The sequence below is a fragment of the Dromiciops gliroides genome, chromosome 6 (genome assembly GCF_019393635.1).
Source record: "Dromiciops gliroides isolate mDroGli1 chromosome 6, mDroGli1.pri, whole genome shotgun sequence".
NCBI classification, from domain to species: Eukaryota; Metazoa; Chordata; class Mammalia; order Microbiotheria; family Microbiotheriidae; genus Dromiciops; species Dromiciops gliroides.
Window position 1 is genome coordinate 20,065,043 of NC_057866.1, and position 15,366 is coordinate 20,080,408.

The 15,366-nt window shown below is 37.7% G+C and overlaps 1 pseudogene; it reads right to left on the reverse strand.

Annotated features, from left to right (window-relative positions):
* Positions 1 to 5,588: 5,588 nt before the first annotated feature.
* LOC122732776 lies at positions 5,589 to 7,028 on the reverse strand (annotated as a pseudogene).
* Positions 7,029 to 15,366: the final 8,338 nt, after the last annotated feature.

Sequence of the window (15,366 nt, forward strand, 5' to 3'; positions counted from 1 at the left end):
CTTGCAGGTCACCACAGCAACTGAGTCAGTCTATTCCACTTTTAAAAGCTTTAATTGTTTAGTAGATTTGCCTGATATCAGGCTTTAATTTCCCTCTTTGTGAATTACCACACTTCTCCTGGTTCTACACTACTCTATTCAAGATGGTATTGATTCCCTCCTTCCCAACCATGTTTCCTCTCAGGATTCATGGTATCCCTCCTACTTGTACTTTTCTCAACAAAACAAACCATTGCTTGATTGTCAAACATTTTAAGTTGATTGCAGGCTTGTGTTTCTTTAGACTTTATAAAGGCATATTACTGTAAACATTTGTGAAAAGAAACATTTAAAATAATGGTCATTCTTAGAGCATAATTTCAATAATGACAATTTGGGGCCAAAAAGAATGATTACTTTGTTGTTTTTAAACAATTTTTGTGCTGCTTCAACAGCTTCAGACCTCTTTTGCAATTTATACCTTCAGATGATTCCTTAAGAATTGAAAGTTTAATTGAATTTTTTTGTCCATTTTGACTCAGCTATGATATTTCACATGCAGAATGTGAACCCGGGTTGTCCTTATCTCGCATTAAATAGATCATATTATGATTCCTCTCTTCAATTTTTTTTACTAATTCCAGCATGTCTACTTCATTTTATTTTTGCCAGATATATAATTTGGTTCATCTCCAATAATCTTCTAAAAATTTTTCTAGATGAAGCCACAGTAGCTATACAGTTGCACTGCTCTTTATTGTCTGAAGATAATATGTGCATCCCTGCCTTCCTGATTTTGTATCTACCAATTCCCCCCAAAGTGTAATGTTTTCTCTCTTGATCCCTATTAAATTAAATCTAGTTTTTCATGAATAACTTCCTTAAGCTAAGCATTTGCTGATAATCCTATTCTCCCCACCAAGAGGAATTCTTCATTCCTTTCAAGTTCTCTAGCTTTGATCATAATTGCCAGTGGACATTTAACAATAGCTATAACTGTTGGTTTATGTATGTAGCATACATATTGGAAGTCAGACCTTAAAATGAATGAAGATACAATGAAGATATATCTACTCACCAGAATATAGAACTTTCCAGATGCTTGTTTTCCTAGATCCACAGTAAAAATGGTACTGTGACAAATGCCATCCTGCAACATACTACTTCCGAAACTAGATCCTTCCCTGACCACTCCCTAATAAACAAAGAAGTAATCCAGTGATATACATTATTAACAGAAAATCACAGTCTTTTTTACTGACTTTAAAAGGAGAATGTGGATTTCTCCATTTTTCAGTGATGCTCAAAGTTAGAGACATGTCCTGTTCTATGTGAAACCTGTGTGTGGTACTTAAGCTTACTCACTTTTTTTTTTTAATCTCTTACATTTGCTTCTAAGTCCTTTGGGATGCAGGCCCTAGTGACTCTATACTGACCCTACATATGTGGTCTCAAAACAAGTAATCCAAAATCATTTTAAATGGTCTCTGGAATGTCACTTTAAGAGAAGGAATTTCCTAAAAAATCAAATTGCTTTTGCTGATAAATTATTTCTCTACCTTTACAAACATTCACATAGACCTTTCCTGAGATTATACAGTTTTATTACATCCAAATTAATGCATAACTAAAATTTCACCCTCAGAAGATGTGGAATAAGGCTTGGCCAACATCATCTTTTTTTTTTTTTTTTTCAGGGCAATGAGTGTTAAGTGACTTGCCCAGTGTCACACAGATAGTAAGTAAGCATCAAGTGTCTGAGGTTGGATTTGAACTCAGGTTCTTCTGAATCCAAGGCCAGTGCTTTATCCACTGTGCCACCTAGCTGCCCCAGGGCTACGTCATCTTAATAAATGTTTATTGAAAGAATTTCACAAATATTTCTTAACTTATTTTGCTCAGCACAGTAATGACCATGTAAAAAGTAGGCTTCAAAATGCAGAATTTCTGGAAGAGAAATTCTATACATAGTGACCTCACTTTGTGATCTGAGCTCAGTCAAGTCTCAGGCAAGAATTTTTGCTATGGGGGTGCTGCTGCTATGATCACTGGATAATAGCACTACTGAGCTCATAATGTCATCCCTACTGTATACATACTTCCTACATGGCATGTCTTGAATGTTTCGTTTCCTGGATGTGTAAGGATAATGATGAACCTAGTTCTAAATCACTTTTTTGTTTTGTTTTGTTTTTGGTGAGGCAATTGGGGCTGTGACTTGCCCAAGGTCACACAGCTAGTAAGTGTCAAGTGTCTGAGGCTGGATTTGAACTCAGGTCCTCCTAATTCCAGGCCGGTGCTCTATTCCCTGTGCCACCTAGCTGCTCCCTAAATCACTTTTATGACTCAGATATCTCCTGTGTCTTTCACCCTCTCTCCCAGCAATATAATAATGAAGTCTGTCAAGTTAGTAACATTTTTAATCTGTCCAGTAGGCAACAAACATTGAATGTGCACTTACAATGTTCTAAGCACTGTATTTAATATTGGGGATCTATAAAGGAGATGAGATTTTAATGAGAGAGACAATAAGCAAAACATAAAATCCAAATATAGTATATCCATAGTAAAGAGATTTCTGGTTGTGTTGCAATATACTTTGTATTTTTTCATAATTTTCCCCAATTACACATTACAATAATTTTAGCTCTTCTTTTTTTTTTTAAAGTTTTGAGTTCCAAATTCTATCTTTCTATCTCTTTACTTCTTATGTAAAATATTCATGTAATTTCATAAAGCTTTTCCATATTAGTCATTCTTTTTTTAGAAGTTTTATTATTATTATTATTTAAAAAAAACATGGAAATAACTTTATTTGAGTGAGGGAAGAATAGGGAGAGAAAAAGAAGAGGACAGGGAAGGATCTTCCTTGAACAAACCTTCCTTGCCTCATCTCATTCCAGTTCTCACCTATTTAAGAGAGGCCCTGAGGTGGGCTCAGTTCTTCTAGGGGCAGGACAACAAAGGGCCAAGGCCAATGTGTTCCAGGGAAAGGGTCTGTCCCCCCATTCTTTCTCCACTTCCCAATTCCTTCCCTCCCCTATTGCACATCATATCATGTAAACATTGCCCAGAGCAGTGTCCAGGACTGTAATGAGGCAGATTAATAATATCTAAACAGAAATGAGGCTAGAAGCCAGTAACAGGTACTTAGCCTTATACTCAGAGGCCCACATTTTTCTGAAAAGGGTTGGTAAAAGGTGGGGGGGAGGGAAAAGAAATGGGCCCCAAACTTTGGCTCAGATTATACAACACTGCAAAGGTCTTAGCTACCCTCTAACTCCTCCACCCACACAGCAAACTCCAGGCCTCAGAGACCACCAAGTCCCTCCAGGACTCTGCTCCAAGACTAGCAGTATTCTGTCTTCTCCCTTCCACCTACATTTTTTTGTTGGCAAAAAAACATTTATTTTATTTTTTCCAGTTACACGTAAAGGTAGTTTTCAACATTCATTTTCATAAGATTTAAAGATCTAAATTTTTCTCCCTCCCTCCCTTTCCTCCCCCCTTCACAAGACAGCAACCAATCCGGTATAGATTGTATATGTTCAATCCACACATGCTCTTTTTATGAGTTTTTTCTATGTTAGTGGATAGTATGCTTCATCATTAGTCCCTTGCATTTGTCTTAGTTCATTATATTGCTGAGAGTACTGTAATGACTGGAATGATGCCACCTACTGGAGACTTACTGTAGAAAAGCTTCTCCATGAAGTGAAGGTCTTTGAGGGCAAGACCATGTGTCTTTTCTTTGGCCTCAGGAAGTGACGTTTGCTTGTGGGAGGAAGAAGGGGGAGCCTGGCGCTCTGACTGGGGCTCTTTTTTATTTCCTGAGGACTCTGGTGGAGAGTGGAGCTAGAAATGCACTCTCCCTTTAATAGATAGATGAATGTAGGCCTTTCTCTGTCTCTTTACCATATTCTTATTCTCCTTAATAAATGCTTAAAAGCCTAACTCTTGCTAAAGCTTATAATTTATTGGCGACCACTCATTAGATATTTTAGACAGGCTAGCTAGAATTTTAGCCTTAACAGTACTTAAGTCATTCACAATTGTTCATCCAATAATACTGCTGGCACTATGCACAATATCCTGCCAGTTCTGCTCATTTCCCTATACATCAGTTCATATGAGTCTTTCCAGGTTTTCTGGGATCATCCTGTTTGTCATTTCCTATAGCAAAATACCATTCCACTACAATCATATACCACCACAGCTTCTTCAGTCATTGCTCAACTGATAGACATTCCCTTGATTCCCAATTCTTTGCCACCACAAAGAGTTGCCATAAATATTTTTTGTACAATTTTTCCTTCTTTCTCTTTTTCATGATTACTGTTGTTAATTGTTTCTCTCCATTCTATTTCCTTCTCCATGATATTTATTCTATTATCTATCTTCTTTCACCCTATCCCTCTTCAAAAGGGATTTACTTCTGTCTATCCCCTCCCCAAATCTACCCTCCCTTCTTTTGCCCCTCTCTCTTTATCTTCTTCCCCATCTATTTTCCTGCAGGGTTAGATAGATTACTCCACCCAATTGAGTGTGTATGTTATTCCCTCCTTGAGCCAATTCTGGTGAGATTAAGGACTTTGAGCCAATTCTGATCAATGTTAGGGTCATTTACTTGCCAGATTAAATAGATTATTACACCTAATTGGATGTGTGCATTAATTCCTCCTTGAGCCAAACCTGATGTGATTAAGGTCTTTGAGACTATTCTGATGAGTGTAATATTCATGTACTGCCCTCCCCCATCTCTTCCCCTACTCCATATGACCTTTCCTGTTTCTTTCATAGAGGGCAATGTGAAATATTTTCTTGGAAAAAACTACTGACCTGGAAAATAGAGCCAGGAGAGATAATTTGAAAATTATTGGTCTACTTGAAAACCATGACCAAGGAAACAGCTTAGACATCATCTTCCAAGAAATTGTCAGGGAAAACTACCCTGATATTCTAGAAGCAGAATGTAAAATAGAAATTGAAAGAATCTACCAATCATCTCCTGAAAGAGGTCCCAAAAGGAAAACTCCCAGGAATATTATAGCCAAATTCCAGAGCTCCCAGGTCAAGGAGAAAATATTGCAAGCTGCCAAAATTAAAAAAAAAATCAAGTACTGTGAAGCCCCAGTCAGGATAGCCCAAGATCTAGCAGCTTCTACATTAAAGTATCAGAGGGCATGGAATATGACATTCCAGAGGGCAAAAGAATTGGGATTACAACCAAGAGTCATGTATCCAACAAAACTGTGTATACTTTCAGAGGAAAAAATGGAATTTCAATAGGACTTTCAAGTATTCATGATGAAAAGACCTGAACTGAATGGAAAATTTGACTTTCAAATACAAGACTCTAGAGAACCATAAAAAAAATTTGAGTGGGGGGCATACCTGGGGTTGTACAGTGGGTGATTGTCTTGCTTCTGAGGCCAGGTTTTGGCTAGGGTCCCTATGGCTCCTGGGTGGATGCTTTGTTCACTGTGTCACCTAGGTACCCCATCCTATTATTTGGATGGTTTTTTTGAGTGATCATGTCATGAGTTTGAGTGCTCACTGCCTTTCCTCTGTCATCTTGGATCTGCCTCACCTAACTCTTAAGATCAAAGTCACTGAAGCAGAGTCTTGCTGTGTGACATGGAAATCCAGAGGCAGGTAGTGGTAGTCTATCAAGGCCGAAGTCCTGGATGAGCTCAACTGAACTTATCCAGTTACAGTCTTGATCAGGAAAAGGGTGACGAGGCCAATAAAGGCTACATTACACAGGAACACAATATAAACATTTCCCAGCCAATTGAAACAGCCAAAGTCACTCAGCCAAAGTCAAAGCACGTAAGCCCTGGTGTGCAAAAGAAAACAGGCAGGGCTGAGCTCAGCACTAGGAGAAACACACAGTTCCCAATATTCTGGGTCATCATGTCTGTATCTTGCCATTTGGTTTGAAGGTCTCAGAGCAATGGAGAGCTGTAGAAGCCTGTGACAGAAGATACCATCAGGTAAAGGATGAGGATAACCTGGAAGATGGCACCAAAGGAGCCCAACTTGGGGAATGACACCTGGCCTAAGGAGTCACCCTGCATGCTATGGGGCGTGGCTGCCTCATCAGTGAGCAATTCCAGGATGTGCATAGCAACATGACAGAGAGACCTGTCAGCAACAGCAGATATAGCATGACCAGTGGGTAACCCAGGTTTTGCTGCCAAGCAGAGGCCTTCTGTTATTTCTCCTGCATGTGCCTCTGTGTCTACAGGGTCATGACCTGTTTGTGCAGCAGCTTCATGTCCACAGGCAGGCAGCACAAAGTGGGGTTACACATCTTTCAGTTTAGGACTGCCTCCTCAAAGGTTGAGCAATGCAATTGTTATCCCAGGTCCTCCAGGAGCCCGGGCTTGACCAGAAGTTTCCCAGTGACAGAGAACATCTTGGCCAGCCCCAGTGGTGTACACAGCAGAAGGAGCAACACACCAAGAACAGAGATGCAGGAATAGAGGTAGGGAAGGTAGCACTCCCAGATCATACAAGGACTCCTGGCTGGTCTTGCTGTTGACCACAATATTAGAGGCCACCCACACCATGCCTAGCACCAGCAGTGACAAGAGCAGCAGCATCACAACCGTCTCATACACCCTGTTCAGGATCCCCTTCTTGGAGCCAGCAAAGCCTTCCAACTCAGTGAAAAAGTAGGAAAAGGGCATGAGGAAGACAAGGATCTAGACTCCATGGATGAGAGAGCCATTGAGCCACTGGATATAGTAGTTTTGGGGAAGGGAAAGAAGCACTTCATTGCCGAGGATAGAAAAGGACAGGAGCAGGACTCCAGCCAGGGCCACAGCCAAGGTGAAGGTGCAGAGGCCAAGCACAATCTTATTGACTGTGGTGTCCTCATCATCAACTGTAGTAAAATCAGCTGGCTTCTTGAATCTAGTCAGAGAAACATTCCAGGGGATGTAAAGCACTGCTAACAGCAGGGTGGAGATTATGCACTCCTGGACTCACTTGTGGAACAGTTGCTCCTGCACCGACAGCACCTTGTAGTGAGACACTTCCATGCTCTGATCAGCATGTCTGGGAGCAGTTTTCTCCATGGTCTAGAGAGGATGAGCAGGGGGTAAAAACCCACTGCAGCTGAGCACCCAGACCCAACTTAGACTCCCACAAGTGGCCTCGACCCAGACATGGGGCAAACTCATCTCATTAGTCATTCTTTACAAGAAGACTGGAGGGAAAAATTAATGAAATAAAGAAAAAGAGGAAGGAAGGAAGGAAGGAAGGAAGGAAGGAAGGAAGGAAGGAAGGAAGGAAGGAAGGAAGGAAGGAAGGAAGGAAGGAAGGAAGGAAGGAGGGAGGGAGGGAGGGAGGGATCAGAGAGATCGATGGGAGAGAGGGAGGGAAAAAAGGAGATGTCCTTCAGTTCATATTCAGACACTCTCAGTCCTTTCTTGGAGGAAGATAATATGCATCTTGATGATTGCTTTGGGATTCTCTTACATCATTGTATTCCTAAGAATAACTGTCATTCACATTTCTTCGTCACACAATATACTGTTACTCTGTACAGTGTTCTGGTTCTGCTGAGTTCACTTTGCATCTGTTCATCTAAGTCTTCCCAGTTTTTCTGAAATCATCCTGATTGTCATTTCTTGCATTATAGTACACTAATATTCTATCATATTCATATACCACAGTTTGTTCAGCCTTTCCCCGTTGCCACCCTAAAAAGAGCTGCTATAAATATCTCTGTACAAACAGGTCATTTATTTTTATTTTCTTTTAGCCCTCTTTGGAATAGCATTGGTATTTTTTGATAAATGGCTATTGAGTTTTATTGACCTTTAGGCATAGTCCTGTGTTACTCTCCAATATACTTGTGTCAGTTCACAAATCCACACATTACTTTCTCAGTTTTTCTATACTCCCCCCCACTAGCATTTCTTAATTTCCTTTTTTTGTCATATGAGCCAATATAATAAGTGAGAGAAGGTCTCTCACAGTTGTTTTAATTAATATTTCTCTAATTAATAGTGAGTTAAAACATTTATTTCTAGCCATGGATTTGATTTTGTTAGGAATTAATCGTGATTTGGGGTTTCCCTAACCCATCTTGGCTTCATTATGGTCAGACTGAAAAGATGTAAACTTGAAAAGCCATGTGGCTTTGGTGTCAGGAAGTGATGTTTGCTCGTGGGTTCTGTTGATCAAAGTTACCAGCCAATTAGCTTGGAGCTATGTGTGTGTGTGGATGGCCCTGTTTCTATTTTCATTGGAGGCTTCTGGGAGGAGGAAGGAGCAAGGGGCGCTTTTCACCTGGGAGAGAGAGGAGAGGAGCTGGTGGGTGGTTGACCTTTGTACTGAGCCAGGAGAAACTGCACAGCTGATTCTCCTTAGAACTATAGATTCCAGGTTGTGGTGAGTTTGTGCTGTAAAATTTGTTCTTATTAATAAAACCTGATTTGTTTGTGTAAAAGAGGCTATTAATCCTTTCTAATCAGTCTGAGAGAAAAAATTAATTAAAAAAGAGGCAGTGTGGAGGAGAGGTCTCCCATTTTTTTATGAACCCCAATATTACTGTGAGTCACTCAATTAACTCTTCCCATACTAAATTTGGCCCATACAATTTCAGTGTCTAAAGCCAGCCTGTTCATATCCTTTAACCATTTATTAGTTGTGGAATGACTTGTATTCTTATTAATTTTACTCAATTGTTTATATAATTGAGAAATGAGATCTTATTCTGACACTTACTGCTAAAAATTCCCAGTTTTTTCCTTTCTTTTAATTTGATTGAATTGTTTGTGTGTATGTGCAAAATGTTTAATGTTTAATTTGTTGTGCAAAAAACTGTTTAATTTTATATAGTTACAATGATCAACTTTAAATTTTGTAAAGCTCTCTATAACTTGTACAATCCTACATTTGTCCCTTATCCATAGATCAGATTGCTAAACTATTCCATGCTCATCTAATTTGTTCACTGTATCAGAAGTTAAGGGTAAATCATGTAACCAATTGGACCATAACTTGGTATATGGTGTAATATGTTGATCTCTACCAAGTTTCTACCATACTGTTTTCCAATTTTCCCAGCTTTTCTTTTTTGGTTAAAATAATGAATTTCTTTTACAAAAGCTTGAATCATTGGGTTTGTCATATTCTAGATTATCATGGAAATCAACTATAAAATGATATGTATGTAATCTATTTCATGATCTACCACTCTATTTCTTGGCCTGAATGAAATAGTTTTAATAATTTCTGCTTTTCAATAGCAAACTCTATCTTTCTTTTTTTTTTTTGGGGAGGGGGGCAGGGCAATGAGGGTTAAGTGACTTGCCCAGGGTCACACACCTAGTAAGTGTCAAGTATCTGAGGCCAGATTTGAACTCAGTTCCTCCTGAACCCAGGGCCGGTGCTTCATCCACTAGGCCACTTAGCTGCCCCTCCAACCTCTTTCTTATTAAAGAAGTATTACACCTGTGCCTCTTGCCCACCATAGAAGAATAAGGTGTTAATTTAAGTATTATAAGGTAGGACAAATAAAGGTCCCAAAACCCCCCAAAAAAAACCAAAACAAAAATAACCTGACATCAACCAATCAAAAAGAATAAATTAAGTACCTTTCTGTCCTAGAGATAGAAATAAAGAAAGACACAATATATTGTTTAAGGTGATAGCATTCTAACATAGTAGTAATAGTAATAGAAACTCATATATATAATGTAGATAGATATAGATATAGGTGATATATATCCACTTATCATCTATAGATATAGATATAGGTGATATATATCCACTTATCATATATATATATATAAACTAGATCTATCTATATCTATGTCTATGTCTATGTTTGTTTCTACCTCTATCTCTAACTCTATATCATATATCTATCCATATATCTACCTATCTATCTAATTTTTCAGTCATTTCAGTTGTCTGCAACACCTCATTACACTATCTGGGTTTCCTTAGCAAATATTGTGGAATGGTTTGTTAATTCACCAGCTTATTGTAGAGAGGAAGAAACTGAAGCAGAGTTAAGTGACTTGTCCAGACTCACACAACTAACATTCGGCTAAGGCCATATTTTAATTCAGAATCATTCTTTCTGATCCCAGGGCTGGATCTCTCTACACTATGTCACCTAGCTGCCTCTTATGCACACACACACACACACACACACACACACACACACACACACACGTGAAATAAAAGAAAAAATATCTTAGAGGGAGGAAATACTAATGGGAGAGCATGAAACATTTTTGTTAAAGGTATATGTATAAATAGAGAGGGAAGGAGAGAGGGAGAGAATCAGACAGACAATTGACAGAGAGAGACAGAGACACAGAGATATAAAGAGACACACAAAAAGAGAGACAGAGAAAGACAGAGATGATGAGAGAGAGAGACAGATATAGAGAGACACACAAAAAGAGAGACAGAGACAAAGAAAGACAGAGATGAAGAGACAGAGAGAAACACAGAGACAGAGAGAGATTGAGAAATATATAGTCCTATGTTTATTTATCTCTGTTTTCCTGTCTTTGTCTCTCTGTTTCAATTATCTTATTCCATCTTTCTTTGTCTTTCTATGTACCTTTCCTTTTTGAAACCTAGAATTTCATATGTTTATTGAGATCTTTTAGTAGAAAAACTCCTTGTCCCAGTACAAATTAGCCACTATCCTCCAACTTAGAAGCTTTCAGAGATTTGGAGTCACCAAGAAGTTACTTTTAGAAACACCAGAAAGCAAATAATTTTTTTAAAAATAAAAGTATTTTATTATTTTGCAGTTACATGTTAGTATAGTTTTCAACGTTTTTTTTCATAGGATTTTTAGTTCCAAATTTTTCTCCCACCCTCCCTTCCTCCCTCCTCCCCAAGACAGAAAGCATCCTGATATAGGTTTATATATGTGCAATCACATTAAATATATTTCTGGGGGCAGCTAGGTGGCGCAGTGGATAGAGCACTAGCCCTGGAGTCAGGAGGACCTGAGTTCAAATCCGGCCCCAGACACTTAACACTTAACTAGCTGTGTGACCCTAGGCAAGTCACTTAACCCCAATTGCCTCACCAAAATATATATGTGTGTGTGTGTGTATTTCTGTATTACTCATATTGTGAAAGAAGAATCAGAGCACAAGGGAAAAACCTCAAAAAAGTAGGAAAAAACAGCCTAAAAGTAGAAACAGTATGGTTCAATGTGCATTCATAATCCACAGTACATTTTTCTGGATCTTGAGAACATTTTCTATCATGAGTTCTTTGAAATTGTTTTGGATAATTGCACTGCTGAGAAGAGCCAAGTCTATCACCATCATTCATCACACAAGGTTGCTGTTACTGTGTACAATATTCTCCTGGTTCTACTCCTCTCAGTCAGCACCAGTTCATGTAGGTCCTTCCAGGTTTCTCTGAACTCCTCCTGCTCATCATTTCTTCCAGCACAATAGTATTCCATTCATGTGCCACAACTTGTTTAGCCATTCCCCAGTTTATGGGCATTCCCTGTATTTCCAATTCTTTGCCACCGCAAAGAGAGCTGCTATAAATGTTTTTGTACATGTGGGTCCTTTTCATTTTTCTATGCTCTCTTTGGGATACAGAACTAGCAGTGGTACCATTGGGTCAAAGAGTATGAACAGTCCCATAGCATTTTGTACATAGTTCCAGATTGCTCTACAGTATGACCGGATCAGTTCACAGCTCCACCAACAATGCATTCATGTCCCAATTTTTCCACAGCTTCTCCAACATTTATTATTTTCCTTTTTTTTGTCATATTAGCCAATCTGATAGGTGTGAGGTGGTACTTCAGAGTTGTTTTAATTTGTATTTCTCTAATCAATAGGGAACAAATTATTTTAGAAAGAAAATAGTTTAGTGTTCAATAATTTCTTGACAGCTTCTTTCACATCTTTGTTCCTCACAGTGCATATTAGAGGGTTCATCATGGGAATGACCATTGTGCCAAAAACATAAACCACTCATTATAAGCCATGCGTTTTTAGAACTGGAGGCACAATAAAGAAAGAGGACAGTTCCATAGAAGATGGAGATGACAATTAGGTAGTAGGCACAATAGAAGGCTTTATACCTCCTACTGCCTGACTAAATTTTTATTATGGTGACAAAAATTAAAAGATAGGAGGTGAGGCTGTTGATGTGTGTGCTCAAGACATTAAAATTAGCATTAATGAAAAGTATAATTTCACTAAAGTATCTATCTTAGAAGAAGGTAGAAAGGATGATAGAATAGTAACAGAGAAAAAGTATTAATGATGTTAGTCCCACAAAAAGACAATCTTATGAGAGAGTAGGTAAATATGAGGGAATAAGATATACCCTATTCATATACCCCAGTCACCAGAAGTATAAATTATTTCTGGGACACGGTAACCATGTACAAGTAGGTACAAAATGGTCATAGGCTATTACTATCTAGAAGAAAGCTTCTGTCAACACACTAGAAGCAATAAAGGGGAAAAAAAAGTAATGTGTGATGCAGATTCCAAGAGAAATTCTTTTTTCCACAACTAGGTTTTCTAAGAGCTTGGGTGTTACTCCATTAGAATAACAGAAATCCACAAAATACAAGTGACTGATGAAAAAAGTATATGGGTGTATGGAATTTGGGGTTGAACCTGATGATCATAATCTGGCCTAGATTTCCCAACAGTGTAACCACATAAATAATCAGAAATAGAAGGAAGAGGGGACTTGGAGATCTGGGTAACAAGAGAATCCTAAGAGGACAAATATGATCATAGTGCTCTGATTTACGTCATCACTCACCATGGTTTCTGTTTAATAAAATTACAGCATTTCAGAGATGGAAACTCTCAATGGTTATATGCAACAATCCTAACCTGAAAAAAAACAATCAACCTTCTTTAAGAGATAGATGATTGATTACCTAGCCCTTTGGTTAAAGATCCTCAGTGAAAGGGAACTGATAAGGGTTCAGGAGAACCCACTCGAGTTGGATAGGTCAAATTAAGATGAGGCTTAAATACACATTCATTCTAAATTTTACTACTTGTAATTTCTATCCATTGCATTTTTTCTTCCTCTCTGGCACCAATCATTCTTTAGTACCTGCCACAGGATTTGCCTTAAACACAAACCTTCTAGTTTTTCTATATATTATTCACCTTCATGAACTCTATGGCCCACACAAATTAGCCTTCTTGTTCTTCCTCAAATATATCACTTCAGAAACTTTGTACCCTGACCTGGCATAATGCACTCTCTTTTCCAATTCACATAGTGAGAACTCTAGTTTGCTTTAAAGTTCAGCTCAAATGCCACCTTCTGTCTGCAAAATCATCTTTCACAAATTAATATTTTTGTTATACATATACATATATGTTATCTCCAAGATGTCTCCAATATTATTGTTGAGAGAAGGTAACATCTGTAAAGACATAGAATGAGTGATATTTTTTGTTTGTTTTAGGAAACCCCAAACCTAAACCAGAACCTACTATCTAGTAGATAAATAATAATCATTTATTGATTGCTTGATTGGTTGACGGCCCCTCTGACACATAAAGGCAGTTATCAATAATACTTAAGTCTTTTCTCTAGCATATCCACACCCAATCCTTTAACTAATCCTCATTGAACAGGAATTAGAGGTTTTTCTTCATCTATACCACCCTGCTCTGCACTCTCTCCTACTTACTTATGTCTTTCCTACAATGAGGCACTCTGAGCTAAAGATTGTACTCTATATGCGGTGCTACTAGACAAGAGTACAGAAAGATTCCCACATTAAAATAGAGGGATGCTGTGACTCTTAAATGATCTCATATAGAGAAAACTAGTGCTCTGGGAAGTGATGTCTAAAAGAATTTGAAATTAGATATTATCAAATCTCTTCCCCCACATGATAAAAATGCTAATCTTTCATTAGGTGCATTCACATCAAGAAATCCTTCATTTTCATTATATAGGATTTTGCTTGTATACTTTCTAAATTTGTTCATTTTCCTATTGTAAAAGTTAATGTTGAATAGTGTTGAACAGATATTAATTGCTTTAAGATTAGTCTTTTCATTGAGTCATTCCACTGCATCCTGGACCATTGCCAGTCATCTTGATTTTTCTCTTATTATTGGATTTTGTTGACTCTGGAGGAGAAAGAGAGGCTGACAAATTTGTAGTTCTACCATGGATATACTTGTATGAAATGATGTAAAGTGCAATGAGCAGAACCAAGGAAACATTGTATAGAGTAATAGAAATATAATTTTAGGAAAACTCTCAGCAACTCAGTCATTTTGACCATTATAAATATCCAAATTACGAAGGACTTATGAAAGGGCACACTCTCTGCAACTAGAGAAAGAATGTATAGAATGTGTGGAATGGTTTTGATCTATCTTTCATCTATCCTCTGTCTATTTACCCATCTCTCTATGCATCCATCCATCTCTCTCTCTCTCATCTATCTTTACATGTACATATTTATGCCTATGGTAGATATTTCAGTGGCTGATGACAGAAGGAAAAAAGAAAAAAAATCATAACTTTAGTATATATTTAATAGGAATAACAACTTGCACATGATAGATTTGTAGTTTCATATGGAATCATATTTTAATATACCATGTTGTATAAATGTGTTTTGTATCATTAATTAAAAATAAAATATATATTGGAAATCAATTTCTAATGTAGGGTTCCCTAATTTGGAAGAGGGGAGAATCAAGAATCTGTCACCACACTACAAATAAATCAGTCAGCCAGCATTTATTAAGCATTTACTATGTTATAAGACTGTGGTAAGCATGTTGTAAGACTGACCTGAGGTCTCTAAGAATTTCATTAGCCCATTGGATTCTTCCAGGAGACAGTGACTATATTCTCTTAGAACACTGCATTTTGTCACTCATCAAGGAATTTGTTTCTGTGAGGTCACCAAAAAAATCATGCTCATGCAACTAGTTCCCACCACTAGCTCACACATTAATTTTTTGTTTGTTTCATTTATGTGAGTAGTAGCAATGTGAAAATTGTCAAAAAGAAAACATGCATTTGATCTTGGGGAATCAGTAGACTTATTTTTACAATAAATTGTCAAGGAACTTTAGTGAAGATTATGAGGTTGATGCTACATCATAGAGTATATTCTATGGCAGTGATTTTTATTCTATGGCAGTGATCATATTTTATGGCAGTGATTTTTTTTTCATTTCAAATATCCTTTCTTCATTTACCTAATAATTTTCTTGAATACTCTTCAGATGTTTGTAGAATTTGAAGGTGTGACCACTAGAGAAGGGAGTAACTGAATAATACTCATACAATTAATTAAATATCATTACAAAGCCTATCAGAATACTTCATCCAGTAATCATATGATTCATATAAATCACT